The sequence below is a fragment of the Mercenaria mercenaria genome, chromosome 12, assembly GCF_021730395.1.
Source record: "Mercenaria mercenaria strain notata chromosome 12, MADL_Memer_1, whole genome shotgun sequence".
In the NCBI taxonomy this organism is placed as follows: domain Eukaryota; kingdom Metazoa; phylum Mollusca; class Bivalvia; order Venerida; family Veneridae; genus Mercenaria; species Mercenaria mercenaria.
The window spans coordinates 53386951-53401476 of record NC_069372.1 but is presented as its reverse complement, the minus strand read 5'-3'; the positions used below and the strand labels follow the sequence as shown (position 1 = coordinate 53401476).

The 14526-nt window shown below is 33.9% G+C and overlaps 1 long non-coding RNA gene across 1 annotated transcript; it reads right to left on the bottom strand.

Annotated features, from left to right (window-relative positions):
• Nucleotides 1-626: 626 nt before the first annotated feature.
• LOC123534408 (uncharacterized) lies at nucleotides 627-14218 on the bottom strand. The gene is made up of 6 exons (XR_008366496.1): nucleotides 14088-14218; nucleotides 11944-12054; nucleotides 9369-9655; nucleotides 8137-8303; nucleotides 7411-7488; nucleotides 627-5944 (listed from the first exon to the last, which is right to left on the bottom strand). It is a non-coding gene; the product is annotated as an uncharacterized LOC123534408 (long non-coding RNA).
• Between the last annotated feature and the right edge of the window lie 308 nt (nucleotides 14219-14526).

Here is a 14526-nt window from a genome sequence, read left to right as displayed (position 1 = left end):
AAACCAAAATACATACATAGCCAGAATCGACATCATTTCGGTATCTTCATTCACCTAGAAAATTTGTTTGTTTTGGGTTTAACGCCGTTTTTCAACAGTATTTCAGTTATGTAACGGCGGGCAGTTAACCTAACCAGTGTTCCTGGATTCTGTACCAGTACAAACCTGTTCTCCGCAAGTAACTGTCAACTTCTCCACATGAATCAGAGGTGGAGGACTAATGATTTCAGACACAATGTCGTTTATCAAATAGCCACACGGAGAACATACGCCCAGCCCGGGGATCGCACTCACGACCCTGCGATCCGTAGACCGACGCTCTACCTACTAAGCTAAGCGGGCGGGTCACCTAGAAAAGTTAAACGTTTCATGATATTCAATAATTCTGCATATGTGCATATGACGGATCCAATGCTCAAAGATCTCGAACAATTTATCAGTTTATGTGCACAGGTGGCAGTAACGTACCTAGGATACAGTATGGGTCAATGAGCCATAAACACTTCAATATATTACAATCAGAAAAATGCCAAAACGTCATTTGAAACTTTTTTGCCCCTGTGGCAATGAGCCATTAGAAAGGTGTTTCTGAGCATTTTGAAATGTGCATTGCTTCCAGGTCCGTATTTTCAAGAAAATATTTCTTTATCAATGATTGGCCTTCATTTGGGCAAATGAATACTCTGTCAGAAAAGTCTTAATTCAAAGCCCAGTTCCAAACCGTTTACGCACAAAAGTGAGCAACGGCGTACAAAACGGTAGCTTTTCTGCTATTCTGTTATTCTGCTCGAGTAATTCTGCAGGAGTTATTGTGCTATTCCGCTAGAGTTATTCTGTTATTCTGCTAACTTCATAGAGACTAAGTGATCTCCATTTATCGGCTATTATTGATACCGGTTTCAGCATTTACGCATACAAAAATGATGAAAGTTGTTCATCGATGTATGAACGTGTTGGCTAAACCAGTCATATTATTTGAAATAGCTCATATTAGGATAATTAGGAAATGGAACGGTCACTATATATAGTTTCATTGAAGTACACTCATCCCGAGGGTAACATTTATTCGAAAATTCTATTTCAGCTGTTAGAAGTAACCAATTTAACCACTGTTTCTAAACAGAGAATACAACGCCTCACATATTCCTGGAAACTTAAGAGTCTTGTTTATTTAAAATGTTTTCTTTTGTAATCAAAATAAGTTTATTTTGTCCGATGTTTTTTTAGTATGCATCTGAGTGTTTCAAAAGGAAACACCAAATAGTTACGTTAGATTGTGAAGGAAACGTGAAAAAAGTTTAACGAAACGATATTTTTGAACTCTGTTAAGGGTTAATTGACCCTGCACGGCAGACTGTAATTGCCACAAACTATTGCTTCTTTTTCAACGTGAAATAATTTGGAAAATAATATCTGACTGCTTTCGTGAAATAAAAAGTGGTCCTTAATAAAAACTTTTAACCGTAAAAGTCATCCTCATATAATCGACCTATGTATATGACAATTAAGCAACATATGCGCACGATTTTCTGATTAAAAATTACAAACTATAATCTGACCCGCTCTTAGTAAAGTAACTTTACAATAAAGTGCACCCGATATAGCTTCTATTTGACATCTATCATTTTAATTGTCAGACCATGGTATAATTCATATTTTAATTATCTGTGATCTATATGTTTTTACTTTTAATAGTCTGATAGAAATAGAAAATGTTGATTTATTTATTTTATTTTGTTGGGTTTAACGTCGCACCGACACAATTATAGCGACTTTCCAGCTTTGATGGTGGAGGAAGACCCCAGATGCCCAATCGTGCATTATTTCATCACGAGCGGGCTCCTGGGTAGAACCAACGACCTTACGTAAGTCAGCTGGATGGCTTCCTGACGTAAAGAATTCTACACCCACATCGATGAGGGGCAAGTGATTTCAAGTCAGCGACCTTAACCACTCTGCTACGGAGTCCTCTAGAAAATGTTGAGACTACACAGGTCGTTCAACACGACAACAATAAAAAATATTTCAAGCTTGGTTTGATTGAGCCTGTTCATGGACGGTAGAGGAAATGCATGCTACCGTCCACGCCCTCTAGCCACAGGTTGAGCAGAACTCAACATTTACACATGCTACAAATACAAAAAACAATTAAGAGACATCCGCAGATATGTTCATACGACGGTGCACTTGGAATTTCAATGATACACTTGCGTATAATTCCATCAAAAGTGGCGTAATGTTCCCAGTTAAAATAACGGGTTTGCCCTTTAAAAACATGCTTGTTAGTTTTATGTGCGTTCCGAAATGGTTTGATAATGATGTTACAAAGGGCACAATTTATATAGGGTATTGTCTATGTAATTATCCTCAGATGATATATCAGCAAATATTTTCCTTTATTATAGTGGCATGTTTCTGCCATTCATATTATCCATTTATTTATTTCGAATTTTGTCATACAAATGTCACATATTTAGTCATTATCTGGCTTTCCACTTAGATACTTTAACGTTAACTAGGTATCTTAATTTTTGTCAGTCGGTCAGTTATGATTACGATATTTCAAATTACGATATTTTAGATTAAACACTGTTCTGGCCTACTCTACATCAAAGCGCACAAAGCACCGATCGTGGCTGCGATTGCTCCAAATCATTTTGTAAAATACTGGGAAAAACGTGATATATTAGGAATTCTTACTATAAATCAGTGTAAAAAATACTTTTCTGCAAAACATTCAGCTTTTGAAATATCTTTCAAAATTAATGCATTTTCATTGCCAGTCATTGCTTATAAATACACACTGATTTCGTCCAAAATAAGATAACTTTCATCAGCATAGTTATGTTATCTGGAAATGGTGTAATTGCAGTGCTTTAAAAATTAAAGAAATTGCACATTATTTGTATTATAAATCTCTTGGTACGTAATCATTTACCTATAACAGACACTGAAGACAACAGAGTCACGTTGTTTTTACCTACGATGATAGTTACAACCTAGGACTGTTGTCAACTGGAATGGTACACGTTGCCATCTCAAGTAATCATCAGCTTTGAATCATTGTCTGAATTAAGGTCGGCGTTGACTGTATCGATGTTTAACTCATAACTGCACACACCTGCCTTCATCCTGTTTAAACGATTCTGCATACTATTGTATACATGTATATATTGCAGCTTAGGATTATGGGAGTTGTACCTCTTTTAACTTACTATCTGGTTGTACTAGGCAGTCTTAAGTTGCCCGGAAGGCATGCATGGCTCCATTCCCTCTCCTAAAACCTGCCCCATACACCCTCTTGAACGAACACTAACAAATACCTTGATAGTCGCTCAACGTTCATGATTAAAGATGATGAAGCTAAACTAGGACTTCGTATTTTGTTTAAATAAGGTACCACAAAAATGCTAAACAGACAGCTTTTTGTTTTGCTTGACCAACGCCTCATTACTCAAAACAATTATCATCCAACTGGATACTCTATCTGTATCAACAACTTGCAACAGACTATTTAATTTCATATTGACATGCAAATTTTGTAACTAGTGTGACGTAATTTTCGACGTCATTTTAACGTGAGTCAGTGCGTTTAAATGTTCATTTAAGGTAGTTCTGCACGTTTGGATCGAAACTTTTTCTACAATGTAGAATTTGATTAAACTCTGATTTTTCAAAACTTCAGAATATACCTAGAAAATTCAGCAAATAAAAAGGATAGGGTCGTGTGCTTGATTTTTTTGCTAGACTGATTTGAAAAATTTGGACCTCATGCATTTTTTCATAACGGGAGTCTATGGGAAAATAGCAACTTTCGTAACATCTTCGCGAATAGAAAATTTTCCACAATGTAGATTTTAATGAAACTTCCCACAGTCTTAAATAAACATATGGCCTATAATATAGTGAAATAAAATGTATAGGTCCGTGTGCTTACTTCTGAGATATTTGGCCATGATTAAAATGAGCCGCCTATTTGAAGCTAATTTTAAGACATTATTTTGATTTATTAAACGTTTCAAATGTTTTAATATCATATCATAACTTTAGAAAGATAGAGACTGTTACAATTTATTTTTCAATTTTTTCACATGTTGCCTTTAATTCATAAACTGATTTTCATTTCCGTACGCCGAATCCAGGCTTTATTATACGTTTTCCGGATAAATGACGTTACGCCATCACTTCCGGTTTATCAAACGTGCAGAACTACCTTAAGGCGATATCTTCAATTGCACTCAGACTTAAAGATATTTTCATTTATATACTCAGTCGAAACAGAAAGCGTTCTTGGCTCTTTCTCGTGTAACTATGTAACCATTTAAACAGCACTGATCAAATTTCCAGAACAGAGCTAGTAAACCAATACCATTCAGCTGCACTCAGTTGATTTCCGTTTACATATAAATTGACGTAAGCTCTCATGCAATATTTTTCAAGTGAACATGAAGCTTCAATCATTTCTTGCAATTTTTATGTCGTATGAGTATGTTGGACTTTCATACTAACAAGAAAATACATATTATTCCAAACGTTATCAAGTATAGTGTTGCCACGCCTTAGCAAACAAGAGAAACTGCAGGCGCCAACATAACTGATGTATTGAATTTACGTCCTGACGTTGCACAGCACTTAAACTATGATAGGAATACAATTTTACTTCTCGGTGTTCAAAGCTGAGGGAGGTTTATGCAAAGTAAAAAGAAAAAAACATCAGGCAGTTCATGAGAAGTTGTTTGAAGATTCGATGGATCTTTGACATCATCAAATCATAGAAAGAAAGAGTTGTTTTACATGAAAATTGAACAGCTTACAGAATAGGTATAATATTCTAAAACCCGATTGTCAATGAACTGATGGATGCTTGAATTTCCAAAAAGTGACCACATTAAGGAGCCACACGTCTGGACAGTTTAGCGTCCCTTTAAAATCTTACCATTTGCAGAAAATTGTTGCACAGTCATGTTCGATTTGATCTTTTGCAGCAATGCCCGGATGCTGAAATTTGAACAATTAGGTTAAAATCGTTTTCATGAATTTTGAAAAAAAAAATGTTTTCATTTCTTTACAAATGGAATTGTTTTTCAAAGGGGGGAAACTTTTTGAAAATATTCTAAATACGAGACAGTACGAGACACAACGGGAAAGCATGTACTGGATAACTAGAATGTCGGTGAAGATGTTGTTTGCAAACAATTGTAAGAACTGAATTTTTCGGTTTATAACTATCTTTTTATGGATTAATCACTTCCGTTTTATGAATTTCTTTATGTACGTGCTTATGATAGTTGTTTCCCTTAGATTTAATTGCAAATGGCAATTTGTCAAAAATACGTATGTATGGCAGACAAATAGAAAAATAAGTAAATCAACGAAAAACTTACATATTTTTCAATTTTAGGACTCATTTTTCTATTCGTCCGTAATATGCAATATTTCACAGTTTAATATCAAGAAGTGAACATATTGACTTTCATGTAACAGACATAATTATTCCTTAAAAAAGATATTATGAACCGTAAATTGAACACCTCACAATTGTTGGGAAACGAGCAACATCTTCTCAAAAATTCTCGGTCCAATAAATGTTTATACGCATTGTCCCGTACTGACATCAAATATTCTCTAGAAGTTATCCCCCTTTAAAACAGAATTCCATCTGTAAAGAAATAAAAATAGAGCTAAATAATTTTCAAAATTTCTAAAAACACTGTTTAATCTAGTTATTCGAAATTTCAGCACTCGGTGGTCCCTTTTTTGGGAATTCAAGCATCCATCAGTAAATTGACAATCGGTTTTTAGAATAATGTATTTATTTTATAGGCTGTGCAATTTTCATGTAAAACAACACTTATTAAAATAAAGATAGAAATAGAGATAAAAAGCAATAGAAGTCAGTCATCAGTTAAGGTCTTCATCCGTTTGAATCATTCTCTGGTTTACTCTGGAAATAGAAAAGAAATAATATTCATAGTAGTCGTGTAACAAGAGAAAATCAATGAATGCATATGTACACTGAAGGATATTTTTAACCGAATTCTAATATATTATAAACTTTTAAACAAAATGGGTGTGTTTCATTGCGAGCGTTTCAGTCTTAACGAAAGGGTTGATTCAAGCTGAAACACAATTAATTCGAAATGTTTTTATCTATATGTTTATACAGGTCCGTCTCAGAATTTAACTACATTGCAATTTGATTCATAATTTTTCACGTACCCCCATGTTGCCTTTATAAAGACATTGAAGGGCATCTACTATCTTTGCAAAAGAAAAATGCGTTTGCTCTTCTTTCTGATGAGTTAAAGAGATATATCATTTAAAGTGATCAATGCTTAGTGGAATTTACTTATTCTCAATTCTAGCCATAGTATGACTTGTTTTATTTGCGACTAATGCAGGCCTAATATTAACCAAGTGCTAATCAATGGATAATATCACGTTAAGTAGGTAAAGCTTGTTTCGATCTTCGAGAAAAATAATCTTCGTGTTCCATTAATATAAGGAATGTTTGATGTATCTGACTTATATTTTGACGAATTTTTCAGTATTTATTTTTTTTTTCAAACAAACATTAGTTATGCCAAATTCTGGATTTAAACTATTTTGGAGTTTGTTTCATTTGAAATGGTTTTCTATGCCGAGACCCTACACGGTTTTAAATTCATGACAGGTATATTCTGAGGTAACACAAAAAGTGCTAGAATAGTTCTTCTACAACAAAAGCATGTTCTTCTTACTTTATGATACATTTCTGAGGTTGATGTACTTAGCTTTGATCATGTTTGCACCACTCAAATGAGCCCTTATCCAGCTAAATATCTATAATGAACTTGTCCATTTTTCAATTTGGACAGTACCATTTACTGTTACAAGAGGTACTTACCAAAACGATACTGACTGAATAGCGGATCTACAGACTGATCATGATCTACACTGGTCGCAAAGACAGGATCAGTCCTGTCCAGTATGATGAGGGTTAAAAAAGGTTATACTATGCTTATTGCTATTTAACTTTTGATGTTTCAGATATAAGAATGAATGGAACGATAATCATGTAAAATATTTGCCACGGTAATATTATGTACCACTTAAAATCATCTAATACAATCGGTAAAACAAAATGATATTTCTTTTAGCAAAAATTATGTTTGCGACTAATCCTGACTGAGCCGACCTAGGAGTATGGGAAAATGTTTGAGACAAGTCGCTATACAGTTCAATTTTCAGACGGACTCATATGTATGTGTAAACGATAGAAAAATAAATAAATATGCATAAAAAATAGACAAAATAAAACAAAATAACAGCAAAAACAAACAAACATTAAAGAATACAGTGATACACCCTTGAAAAAGGCGCTTTATATTTCAACTTTATAAAATGTCGAAAAATCCGCTTCATCATTACTTATGCATGTATAGTTGTATATACCATCAACGCACACTTTACAGTTGTCACAAGGATCTACGTCACATTCATTTAAGCCTAAAAACAGTTTATTTCACAATAAAGCATTGTAATCTGAAAAACCACTGTGTCGTTTTATTTATTTCACTTTATTTACAATGAGGAAGCTAGCCGTATTTGGCATTGGATAAGAACGTTAAGGTATGCCATATGTTTTAGGAAAATGAAATGTTACATAATAACATTCTGCTATAAACATTACAAGTATAGTATCAGGAGTCAGTTATTAGTTAAAACATAAAACCAGTGGTATGCTTTATGAATTAGGAAATTGAGGGCATATATCCACTTTGGTGCACGTGGATATAACTTGTTTTCAGATTATAGATAGTGACAATTCAAAATACATTTTGCTTGAGGAACTCAAAACTACTCGGACCCATGTAACTGATCATAATGTATATGACATTGATACGGCTTTTATCGTCAATAATTTCTCCATTTACTGCCGAGGAGGAGAGTTTGACTTGATCTTGCGTATGTCAATAAAAATAAGGTGTAGAACTTTATTTTTGTTTAAATCTTTAAACTTTTATCAAATTAAACAATTGTCACTCTATTTGTAACTTAGGTTAGTACATGGTGTTCAAAACATGTTAATATTATGTATACATGTTGTTACTACGTAATTGTTAGTATTTGTTGATCCAAATGTAATATTACTACCTTTGGGAAACTTCCAGTCAGCAGCAGTATACCATACCGATCCGAAACTTACACCTTTGATTTCCATTAACCTAGACTCATCAGTGTATGTGATGAAAACTTCAGAACCAATGGTATCACCTTTTCCAACGGAAATAGTTGTGTCATTCCAAGATACCCAGAAGTCCCTTTAAAGCAAGAAGCAGACAATATACAACACAATTATGCTTCATAAGTTTTGAGACAGCTTAGTTAAACACTTTATTTCCTTGATTTTAATCAGACAAAGGTGATCTAATAAATTATCAAATGTCAACGACAACGATTTTCTTCATTATCCAGCTAGCATTATACCCCCAAATTATATCAGAAATAAAGTTAAAATATCCTTTAAGGCTTTACTGTTGTTTTCCATTGATTCTTTGTTTTGTCCTTTTCGTCTACTTGTTTTACTTAGTTGTACGTTCTTTTTGGGTAAAAGTAAATAATTTGCACCCACACAATCTCTGCTTTAGGGTAGCTGCATTCTTTGAAAGTGGCTTTACCTCTTATTTTCAAAATTCATGTATCAATCACCTTAGAGGCAGCTTTTACACGACAATAACACAGTGCATGTTGTCTTTGTTTCTTTACCTTTTATCTTTGATAGTGTTTAAGAAAATCGATCAAATAAAATGAAACTGAAACAGGTTGACAAGTCCAACGAATACCGAACAGTCCATTTTTAATAGTAGTGTCAATATAGGGATAAATTTGAAAGTTTTCTACACAGTCAATGAGCACATGCGTATTAAGTTCGTTATGTGTTTTACAAATCATTAATTTTGTAACCATAACGTGAGCTATTAGAAACTAACCTTGCGGTAACAATTTTAGACTTCTATTTTCAGTTTTCTGTGACAGTCGAGCTATATTTAAATACTTTATTGCAATTTTCAAGGATAAGAAGATGAATAAAAATGCAGCGGATTTATAAAACGAAAAAGCTATATTTTGAAAAATTGCAAGGGTATTTGCAAGTGTATGTAAAATCAAATAGAATGATGAAACTGAAAATTTACTTGACAATCTCTGGGCAAAACTACAAACATTCCCCTGAAAGGTTAAAGAGATATCATTAGGTTCCGACAGGCATTTTAGTATATGGAACACGCCATAAACGTCAGTCAGTAAAAGTAAATTTCCTATGACATATAGAACAGACGAAAAAAGAAGATGCTATTGTCTTTCGAGTTGCAACTTTTCATGTTTACCTGTATTCATACGCACTTAGCAGTCCTGAAATATCTAGTCTAACTGTTCTGAACGATGACAGTACGCGTCCCTCCCCATCCATCGATGATAATAACATAATTAGCTTCGGACGATGTAAAGTCGTCAGATGAAGTCTGAAGCAGTATTTCGGCATCTTTTTCTGCCTTCACTGAAAACTTGAAGTTGTTGAGTGGTCGCCAACAATGTTTGTATAGCTTTGCATGGTTAGCCTCAAACTCAGCATCCTCCGTAGTACCATATTCGGACACTTCTATTATGCCACCATCTATATAAAGGGAAAAATATGAGAAAGAATGTAAGATAACTTGACTGCGTCCCGTTCTTTTCGAAGGAAATTCCATTCTATATCTCGCCGGTATATTGCTATGTGTATACAACACAATAATAAATATTAACATTGTAACCCAATCCAACTTGGGATTAGATAGTAAAGGAAGATACTTTCAAGGGAATCCAAACCTTCGTTTGTTTTTTGGGGGTTTAAAGTCGTTTTCGAACAGTATTCCAGTAATGTAACGGCGAGTGGTTAACCTAACCAATGTTTTACCAGTCCAGTCCTGTCCTCCGCAAGTAACTGCCAACTTCCCAACATGAATCAGAGGTGGAAGACGAATGATATCAGACACAATATATTTTTTTAAATCATCACGGAGAAAATACGCCCCGCCCGGGTCCCGCTATCCGTGGAACTGCGCTCTTTCTATTTAGGTAGTCGGGCGGACTGAAATCCAAATCTATCACAATTATCTTACAACTAAGAAAGTTGCTGCAAGATGCAGCAAAAGGACACTCAGCGCAAAACTAAGCAGTGTATGTAGTACTGAGAGAACAGGAGGTAATATAACGATGTTTGTGTCTTTGTTGTAGACCCTAGGCAAACAGACGATGGGGTTTCATGAATGTTGGGCAAAGAGGCGAAGAACTCACAGTTTTAAAGGAAAAACAATGTGGCTCTTTAGATTACTAACTAGCATAATTTAACCTTGAACTATAATGCCTTACAGAAGTTAGATTAAATACCTGTATCACGTCCTTAGTAAATCAACAAAATGTTATGAAAAATATTTAGAATACATGTCAGAATTTGATAGTTTATTCTTGTGCTTGTGAAAGTTACAATTTCATTTTTTTATGTTAAACTATATAAACATTATAAAGTTAGTATAATAAGTTTTTGTAAAATACACATGGGATGATAGATATGTAACTCGAAAAACGACTTTTGAAGAAATAGTATATAAATATCTTCTTCAAATAACTGCATACATATATGGAAAACCTATTTAATCATTTAAAGAACTGTACACTTAAAACAGATAGGCTCACACCTTCAAATACGTATGGTAATTGTCATTTGTATCATTAAACAAAATCCTCTTATGAAATCTTGTCGGAAGATAAAATCAGTGTGTCTTAAAGCACGAATTGGCTATTTGCGCTGCACGATTACGAAACACGCAGATTCGTTATTTGCGCGAAACATTTGCGCAGCTACATCATTACGCAAATTACGCAAACGGTAATTATTGCAACACACAGAACAAAATATTTGGATACGCCTAAATTTAAAATATTATTGGTAAGCCATCAATATGTGCTTTAGAAATGCACCGTCACATTTATCCTTCATGTTCCAGAGTTTATGGATTAAAACTATTTCTTTCTGGCGCATTCTTGAAAACGAAAGAAATTTCCGAGTGAAGTCCGACAAAAAATGCTTTCTTCTCTGCTCTTTGATTTCTTTTTAGTCTTACGAAACTTATTTTTTTCTCGTTTGTGTTTTTAAAGTTGATGACATTATTATGGGCCAGGGCAGACATTTAAAATTTTGCAAATCGAAAGCTTAAAATCGTCATTTACGACATACATTGCACAGACAAAAAGCCATCACAAATACTCCGCGCCTGTGGGCTCGGGGAATTACCTGTTTACAATAATTGTCATAGTTTGACAAAGGCACAAATATTTACGCCGGCAAAAAGTTTCTGTTAACATGAGGCATCATGTATGCAATAGCACGCACTTATTGAATAGTTATTGACGGGCAAGACATTCAACAACGGTTTTTGATATGTAACATTGCGTCGGAAATGCTTATATTCAAGTCTGCACGTTAAGAGCCATTGATTGCAAAAGTCAATGAAATTGGTATATATTACTCTTATGCTACATTGCAAAATCTCATGTATAAAACTAATGTTAAATTGTTGTTGTGCTAAAAGTGTCAAATTTATGCCTTAAAATAAAGAAGATGAAAATATAATAAAGACAAATGCCTGTCATATCCGCTTTACTTAAGTCGAAACTCGGTTATCTCCACGTAAAATGGTCAGTTCCTTAGCAACTTAGATACCGAGTTTTGACGGTGTATAATTTTGAGAGGAGACGTTTTCTTGACTATGTTCTAACAAATATTGATAATTTTGTCAACGAAGTGGACGATATAAACATGACTTTTAATGGCTTTCGAGAAGAAAATAGGGAAATATTTGCAGCTAACAAGCTTACAAATTGCTTGCAGCTTATTTCAAAACATGTAAGTAAAGTAAATACCTTCACAGTGTTCTCCCGAGTATCCTCTATGACAAGCGCACTCATACCCATTAGAAGTATCTGTACACACGCCATCGTTCAGGCATGGATATGACTCACACCGACCGCTGGCTACAAATATACATTAGTTTACTGCACTGATTATTTCATGAAAATTCATTTTGATACAAAATAACTGCTTATGCAGTCTTAATCTCCTTTAAAGGCAACATCATTACAAAAATCAATATCATCATTTAATGAACACAGTTACAACATTCTGTTTATTAGGTAAACATTATTTTCTTGTATGTAAATAGCTTTACAATGGAAATGGTTATAACGAATATAAGGAACACACATGTTTCAAAGTTGACAAATATCTAAAACTAACATCGGTTACAGTGATAACCATTATTATAGAGTATTGTTAGCAATCTACGTAATTATGATTTATATTTTTTCTATTTCATGTTATTGATGCCTGATCACCAATTTTACTTATAATATTAATGAAGGTTTGTTTTGTCTTATCAGTCATATAAAAGCGCTAAGAAAGAGATCCTTTCATCAATGAACATCCTTTCATTCATTCATTAGCGTTAACACCCCCTAGCACCGGCTTACGCGGAACTTTTCTTTTATGCATATTCATTGAATAGCCGACGTGGTTCTCAAGGATAAGATGATAACAACACTGAGACCAGGTAATGGTCAACATTTCATAGTCGCGGCATGTCGCTTTATGACTGTAGTTGTGATAGTAAAACGATCTGTTGGAAGGATAAGACGCATAATGCAAAGGACTTATCACTAGATTGATAGGGTGTGTGAAAGGTGGTTTCCTAATATCTCATAAACTCATATGAGCCACGCCATGAGAAAACCAATATAGTGCGCAGTCTAGTCAGGATCCAAAAGCCTATTGCAATTAGAGAAACCGTTAGCGACCAGCATGGATCCAGACCAGTCTGCGCGGATTCAGGATCCATGCTGGTCGCAAACGCACTTTGTTGGTTTTCTGATGGCGCGGCTTATATGAGTTTATGAGATATTAGGAAACCACCTTTCACGCACCCTGTCACCGACTCTATCATAAATGAAAGTATATTTGATTTTATGATCCCATAAAAGTATTAATTACACAATAACAACATAATAATAACAGAATAATTGTGTGAGAAAATTACTCCTGAATTCACACAATACTTTTGTAGTAGAACTCGTGCATATTAGAAAAAGAGAGAAAAAAAAAACACACCTAAAAACCTATAATAACATGTGCACAGTTGTGCACTAGCAGAAACTAAAATGCCAAAGACTTTCTGGATATTTGAGCGCCAAAGGTGGATTATGCATTGATATTGATGTATTTGAAATTTTTAGTACTAAGTGTCAAAGATGGGAATTCGCTCACAATTTTTTACCATTTACTGTATAAAAGTATATATCTTTTCTTTTGTATGCAGTATGAAAGTATACAATGTACGGGGTTTTTATAAAGAAATATAATGCATTAATATATTTCAATCTGCATACTCAGCTATTAAAAACACATAAAGTCAAATTCTCAGTCACGTATGCCAGGTTGCAACATTGTCAGAAAATCTTTACATTATAAACCATACATTGTCTCTTGAACACCCCTGAAGAAAAGTGTCTTTCACCATTATTTCAAAAATGTCTTACCTTCGTTCTTAACTTAAACTTTGCACTTTAAAAGGTGGCTTCGAGACATGTGTTTGTGAGTATTGTGGTTTCATTATACCTGTATTAAGTTAGTGTAGTTAAGCTAGTGCAAAGTTTAATATTTCAGAAAATATACATATACATTATGCTAAAACATTAGACTCAATAAAATATCTCATACCTTAGATTTAGATCACAAACTGACACAAACATACATAAAACCATCATAGCTGAAACACTGTTTTTTTTGTAAACTTATATAAACTAAACAGAGAAAATAATGTGAAAATACTAAGTACATTGAAGCAATATTAAATTACCATTAGAAACAGAATATAAGACTATTTATACTAATAGATTTGTTTCTACATTGGAAAGTCCTGTCATGTCCTATATGGACGTTGAATTATTTAAAACGCTTGTATTTAGGCAGCAAAATATGAGCTACAATGTTAAAAAACACGAGAACGACTCACCTGAAACTAACTTCAAATCGACCAGAAACAGGCACTGTATGAGTAAGTAAATCTTTCGCAACATCACTGTAAAAAGCTGTACCCAGATTATGAGAATCGTTCGCATCTGGTTTATATACAACTCTCTAAAATGTCATATTTAATCGCAAAATGAAAGCACGGAAGTTTAAATTTGGCATTTTACTTAATTATCATAATTAATATAATTATATATAATTATGGCTATTTCTCGTAAATAACCACTTTTGTTTTAGCGAAATAATGTTACAGTCACTACACTGTGAATAAAATATGTAAAGGCACACTAAAACTTTAGCACTAGTATGGGGAATCACATGATGAAAATAATCTCTAACCAAAGTGGTATTTTGAAGAACATGAAATATTTTCTACCATGATAAGATAGAAAATTTAAGAAAGCTTAACATATGGCTAACGA